The sequence below is a fragment of the Blennius ocellaris genome, assembly GCF_963422515.1.
Source record: "Blennius ocellaris genome assembly, chromosome: 15".
In the NCBI taxonomy this organism is placed as follows: Eukaryota; Metazoa; Chordata; class Actinopteri; order Blenniiformes; family Blenniidae; genus Blennius; species Blennius ocellaris.
The window spans coordinates 301,185-308,933 of NC_137664.1; positions in this window are offsets into that span (position 1 = coordinate 301,185).

Here is a 7,749-nt window from a genome sequence, read left to right on the forward strand (position 1 = left end):
GAGCGTAACTGCCTGGCCGCATGGCGCCGCCGGGTGTCCGAAGACCACGGCGGCGCCTCCTGGGTGCGCAGAGACCACAACCACCGCTGGTTGTGCCAAGACCACGACGGCGCCCGCCATGTGTGCCAAGACCACGACCTCCACCACATATGGTTGCCTCGACGTGACCACGACGGCGCCTGCTGGATGTGCCAAGACCACGACCTCCACCACATATGGCCCCCTCGACGTGACCACGACGGCGCCTGCTGGATGTGCCAAGACCACGACCTCCACCACATATGGTTGCCTCGACGTGACCACGACGGCGCCTGCTGGATGTGCCAAGACCACGACCTCCACCACATATGGCCCCCTCGACGTGACCACGACGGCGCCTGCTGGATGTGCCAAGACCACGACCTCCACCACATATGGCCCCCTCGACGTGACCACGACAGCGCCTGCTGGATGTGCCAAGACCACGACCTCCACCACATATGGCCCCCTCGACGTGACCACGACGGCGCCTGCTGGATGTGCCAAGACCACGACCTCCACCACATATGGCCCCCTCGACGTGACCACCGCCACCTCGACGACGCTCACCACCGCCCCCTCGACGACGCTCACCACCGCCCCCTCGACGACGCTCACCACCGCCCCCTCGACGACGCTCACCACCGCCCCCTCGACGACGCCCACCACCGCCCCCTCGACGACGCCCACCACCGCCCCCTCGACGACGCCCACCACCGCCCCCTCGACGACGCCCACCACCGCCCCCTCGACGACGATGTCAGACGGCCCCACGACGACGACGCCCACCACCACCCCCTCGACGACGCCCTGCGACACCTCGACGACGACGCCCACCACCACCCCCACGACTACAATGTCAGACGGCCCCACGACGACGCCCTGCGACACCTCGACGACGCCCACCACCACCCCCACGACTACAATGTCAGACGGCCCCACGACGACGCCCTGCGACACCTCGACGACGCCCACCACCACCCCCACGACTACAATGTCAGACGGCCCCACGACGACGCCCTGCGACACCTCGACGACGCCCACCACCACCCCCACGACTACAATGTCAGACGGCCCCACGACGACGCCCTGCGACACCTCGACGACGACGCCGGTCTCCTCCACCACCATGGTCTCCTCCACGACGACGCCGGTCTCCTCCACCACCATGGTCTCCTCCACGACGACGCCGGCCTCCTCCACCACCACGACGACGCCGGCCTCCTCCACCACCATGGTCTCCTCCACGACGACGCCGGCCTCCTCCACCACCATGGTCTCCTCCACGACGACGCCGGCTTCCTCCTCCTCCACGACGACGCCGGCCTCCTCCACCACCATGGTCTCCTCCACGACGACGCCGGCCTCCACCACCACCATGGCCTCCACCACCACCATGGCCTCCTCCACCACCATGGTCTCCTCCACGACGACGCCGGCCTCCTCCACCACCATGGCCTCTTCCACGACGACGCCGGCCTCCACCACCACCATGGCCTCTTCCACGACGACGCCGGCCTCCACCACCACCATGGCCTCTTCCACGACGACGCCGGCCTCCACCACCACCACCATGGCCTCCACCACCACCACCATGGCCTCTTCCACGACGACGCCGGCCTCCACCACCACCATGGCCTCCTCCACCACCGCCCCATTTTTTAAATAAACCCTTGATCCTGAGAGCTTGTCTTGTGTTTGCTGTTGTCGTTGGGTTGAAGCCGGCACAACGTGAGGTTTGACCGTTGGTTCCTCAGGAACAGGCGGCGGTAGTTCAACTCCCTTCTCACACTTAAGAATTTCAAATTTCCAACCTCAGCGTTGTGGTCGTGCCGTGTTGCCACTATATACAAAACTAAAGATGCACGAACGCTAAATGACACTGAACACGTCCTTCATGGTGCTTGAAACCATGAGCAGTCCAGACCAGGGAGACTGTTCCTGGTTTATCGAGTCTCAGGTCTTGGGGAAACTAGGGTTGTGTCTTGGTTCTTCCAACCGTCTCCTTGCATGCTTGGTGGACTGACTGACCGTCATTTTAAACAAACTAGCAGCGCTAACGGAGCAATAGTCTGGGAGAGGTACCCCACAAATGTCAAATTACCGCTTTAGAAGCTGGATTGAAAACCAGAAGGGGAAACTCTTTGGGACCAAGACCTGTCACTGGTACTCCCAGTATGTAAACCAGTCGGGTGTTGATTAAATACTGACTTTTGTTCAAATGACGTTTGTATCCTGACAATTTTCCGAAGCTTGAATAACTTCAGGTGAAGTTATCGGTAGCCGAAGAAAGATCAGACTCTTATATTCCGCCCATGAAAATCAAATGATTATCTTTCCGCCTCTTCGTCTGCTGGCTGGCTGCAGTATCCATGGCAACGCCTCAGTGCCGGCCAGGTAACGACACACTAACCAGTGAATGTCAACAATAAACACACAATCGCCAGGAGTCATTCGGTTCAGCAGATATTAACGACGTATAAATCTGATTTGATAAATCATGAGTATCAAACGTCAGCTGACACTACGAGACAAACTATGTCGTGTGTGTTGGGAGGGCAACAGGAAGTGAAGCTGCAGCAGACAGGAAGTGGCTTGTTGTCTCAGCTCAAAGGAAGACCTCATCTGATACTGAGCATTTTGTTTTTCACTGAAGTTTATAGTCAAGGAGTCGGAGTACTGAGCCCAGAGTACTGAGTACTGAGCCCAGAGTAGAGTACTGAGTACTGAGCCCATATTAGAGTACTGAGCCCAGAGTACTGAGTACTGAGCCCATATTAGAGTACTGAGTACTGAGCCCAGAGTACTGAGTACTGAGCTCAGAGTAGAGTACTGAGCCCAGAGTAGAGTACTGAGCCCAGAGTACTGAGTACTGAGCTCAGAGTAGAGTACTGAGCCCATATTAGAGTACTGAGTACTGAGCCCAGAGTAGAGAACTGAGCCCATATTAGAGTACTGAGTACTGAGCCCAGAGTACTGAGCCCAGAGTACTGAGTACTGAGCTCAGAGTAGAGTACTGAGCCCAGAGTAGAGTACTGAGTACTGAGCCCATATTAGAGTACTGAGGTCTGATTCACACTTTCACATTGTTTCAGACTGTTTCAGACTATTTCATACTGTTTCAGACTGTTTCACACTGCTTCAGGCAGTTTCAGACTGTTTCAGACTGTTTCGCATGGTTTCAGACTGTTTCAGACTGTTTCACACTGTTTCAGGCAGTTTCAGACTGTTTCAGGCTGTTTCGCATGGTTTCAGACTGTTTCAGACTGTTTCACACTGTTTTAGACTGTTTCACATGGCTTCACATGGTTCCACACTATTTCAGACTGTTTCAGGCTGTTTCACATGGTTTCAGACTGTTTCAACCCGTTTCAGACTATGTCAGGCTGTTTCAGACTGTTTGACACTGTGTCAGACTGTTTCAGACTGTTTCACATGGTTTCACACTGTTTCACACCGTTTCAGACTGTTTCAAGCCGTTTCAGACTATGTCAGGCTGTTTCAGACTGTTTGACACTGTGTCAGACTGTTTCATACTGTTTCACATAGTTTCACACTGTTTCATACTGTTTCAGACGGTTTCAGATTGTTTCAGACTGTTTCAGGCTGTTTCAGACTGTTTCACATGGTTTCACACTGTTTCAGACTGTTTCACACTGTTTCACACTGTTTCATACTGTTTCACACTGTTTCAGACTGTTTCAGGCTGTTTGATACCGTTTCATACCGTTTCATACTGTTTCAGGCTGTTTCAGGCTGTTTCAGACTGTTTCACACCGTTTCATACTGTTTCAGACTGTTTCAGGCTGTTTCAGACTGTTTCACATGGTTTCACACGGTTTCAGACTGTTTTGGACTGTTTCACACTGTTTCAGACTGTTTCACACCGTTTCATACTGTTTCAGGCTGTTTCAGACTGTTTCAGAATGTTTAAGACTGTTTCAGACTGTTTTAGACTGTTTCACATGGTTTCACATGGTTCCACACTATTTCAGACTGTTTCAGGCTGTTTCACATGGTTTCAGACTGTTTCAAGCCGTTTCAGACTATGTCAGGCTGTTTCAGACTGTTTGACACTGTGTCAGACTGTTTCATACTGTTTCACATGGTTTCACACTGTTTCTACTGTTTCAGACTGTTTCAAGCCGTTTCAGACTATGTCAGGCTGTTTCAGACTGTTTGACACTGTGTCAGACTGTTTCATACTGTTTCACATGGTTTCACACTGTTTCTACTGTTTCAGACGGTTTCAGATTGTTTCAGACTGTTTCAGGCTGTTTCAGACTGTTTCACATGGTTTCACACTGTTTCAGACTGTTTCACACTGCTTCAGACTGTTTCACATGGTTTCACACTGTTTCATACTGTTTCACACTGTTTCAGACTGTTTCAGGCTGTTTGATACCGTTTCATACCGTTTCATACTGTTTCAGACTGTTTCAGGCTGTTTCAGACTGTTTCACACCGTTTCATACTGTTTCAGACTGTTTCAGGCTGTTTCATACTGTTTCAGACTGTTTCACACGGTTTCAGGCTGTTTCACACAGTTTCAGACGGTTTCAGACTGTTTCAGACTGTTTCACACGGTTTCAGGCTGTTTCACACAGTTTCAGACTGCTTCAGGCTGTTTCACACTGTTTCACACCGTTTTGTACCGTTTCATACTGTTTCAGACTGCTTCAGACTGTTTCACATGGTTTCAGACTGTTTCACACAGTTTCAGGCAGTTTCACACTGCTTCAGACTGTTTCACACGGTTTCAGAATGTTTCAGACTATTTCAGACTGTTTCAGACTATTTCATACTGTTCCAGACTGTTTCAGACTGTTTCATACTGTTTCACACGGTTTCAGAATGTTTCAGACTGTTTCAGACAATTTCACACTGTTTCAGACTGTTTCAGACAGTTTCAGACTGTTTCAGGCTGTTTCATACCGTTTAATACTCTTTCAGACTGTTTCATACTGTTTCATACTGTTTCAGACTGTTTTAGACTATTTCATACTGTTTCAGACTGTTTCAGGCTGTTTCAGACTGTTTCACATGGTTTCACACGGTTTCAGACTGTTTTGGACTGTTTCACACTGTTTCAGACTGTTTCACACCGTTTCATACTGTTTCAGGCTGTTTCAGACTGTTTCAGAATGTTTAAGACTGTTTCAGACTGTTTTAGACTGTTTCACATGGTTTCACATGGTTCCACACTATTTCAGACTGTTTCAGGCTGTTTCACATGGTTTCAGACTGTTTCAAGCCGTTTCAGACTATGTCAGGCTGTTTCAGACTGTTTGACACTGTGTCAGACTGTTTCATACTGTTTCACATGGTTTCACACTGTTTCTACTGTTTCAGACTGTTTCAAGCCGTTTCAGACTATGTCAGGCTGTTTCAGACTGTTTGACACTGTGTCAGACTGTTTCATACTGTTTCACATGGTTTCACACTGTTTCTACTGTTTCAGACGGTTTCAGATTGTTTCAGACTGTTTCAGGCTGTTTCAGACTGTTTCACATGGTTTCACACTGTTTCAGACTGTTTCACACTGTTTCACACTGTTTCATACTGTTTCACACTGTTTCAGACTGTTTCACACTGCTTCAGACTGTTTCAGACTGTTTCACATGGTTTCACACTGTTTCATACTGTTTCACACTGTTTCAGACTGTTTCAGGCTGTTTGATACCGTTTCATACCGTTTCAGACTGTTTCAGACTGTTTCAGGCTGTTTCAGACTGTTTCACACCGTTTCATACTGTTTCAGACTGTTTCAGGCTGTTTCATACTGTTTCAGACTGTTTCACACGGTTTCAGGCTGTTTCACACAGTTTCAGACGGTTTCAGACTGTTTCAGACTGTTTCACACGGTTTCAGGCTGTTTCACACAGTTTCAGACTGCTTCAGGCTGTTTCACACTGTTTCACACCGTTTTGTACCGTTTCATACTGTTTCAGACTGCTTCAGACTGTTTCACATGGTTTCACACTGTTTCACACTGTTTAGCACTGTTTCAGACTGTTTCAGGCTGTTTCAGGCTGTTTCAGACTGTTTCAGACTGTTTCACACAGTTTCAGGCAGTTTCACACTGCTTCAGACTGTTTCACACGGTTTCAGAATGTTTCAGACTATTTCAGACTGTTTCAGACTATTTCATACTGTTCCAGACTGTTTCAGACTGTTTCATACTGTTTCACACGGTTTCAGAATGTTTCAGACTGTTTCAGACTGTTTCAGACAATTTCACACTGTTTCAGACTGTTTCAGACAGTTTCAGACTGTTTCAGGCTGTTTCATACCGTTTAATACTCTTTCAGACTGTTTCATACTGTTTCATACTGTTTCAGACTGTTTTAGACTATTTCATACTGTTACAGACCGTTTCAGACTGTTTCATACTTTTTCAGACTGTTTCACACTGCTTCAGACTGTTTCACACGGTTTCAGAATGTTTCAGACTGTTTCACACTGTTTCACACTGTTCCAGACTGTTTCAGGCGGTTTCAGACTGCTTCACACGGTTTCAGAATGTTTCAGACTGTTTCACACTGTTTCAGACTGTTTTAGACTGTTTCACATGGTTTCAGACTGTTTCAGACTGCTTCAGGCTGTTTCATACTACCTCATATTGTTCCAGACTGTTTCACACCGTTTCATACTGTTTCAGGCTGTTTCAGACTGTTTCACATGGTTTCACCCTGTTTAACACTGTTTAGCAGTGTTTCAGACTGTTTCAGGCTGTTTCAGGCTGTTTCAGACTGTTTCAGACTGTTTCACACAGTTTCAGGCAGTTTCACACTGCTTCAGACTGTTTCACACTGTTTCACACTGTTTCACACGGTTTCAAACTGTTTCACACAGTTTCAGACTGTTTCAGGCTGCTTCATACCGTTTCATACTGTTTCAGACTGTTTCAGACTATTTCATACTGTTCCAGGCTGTTTCACACTGTTTCAGACTGTTTCAGACTGTTTCAGACTGTTTCACACGACTTCAGGCTGTTTCACACAGTTCCATACTCTTTCAGACTGTTTCATACTGTTTCAGACTGTTTTAGACTATTTCATACTGTTACAGACCGTTTCAGACTGTTTCATACTTTTTCAGACTGTTTCACACTGCTTCAGACTGTTTCACACGGTTTCAGAATGTTTCAGACTGTTTCACACTGTTTCAGACTGTTTCAGGCTGTTTCATACCGTTTCATACTGTTTCAGACTGTTTCATACTGTTTCAGACTATTTCAGGCTGTTTCATACCGTTTCACACTGTTTCAGACTGTTCCAGACTGCTTCAGACTGTTTCAGACTGTTTCATACTGTTTCAGACTGTTTCAGACTGTTTCACACTGCTTCAGACTGTTTCATACTGTTTCAGACTGTTTCACACTACTTCAGACTGTTTCACACGGTTTCAGAATGTGTCAGACTGTTTCAGACTGTTTCACATGGTTTCAGACTGTTTCAGACTGTTTCAGGCTGTTTCATACCGTTTCAGACGGTTTCAGACTGTTTCATACTGTTTCAGACTATTTCATACTGTTCCAGACTGTTTCAGACTGTTTCAGACTGTGTCAGACTGTTTCACACGGCTTCAGGCTATTTCACACAGTTTCATACTCTTTCAGACTGTTTCATACTGTTCCAGACTGTTTCATACTGTTTCATACTGTTTCAGACTGTTTCACACTGCTTCAGACTGTTTCACACGGTTTCAGAATGTTTCAGACTGTTTCAC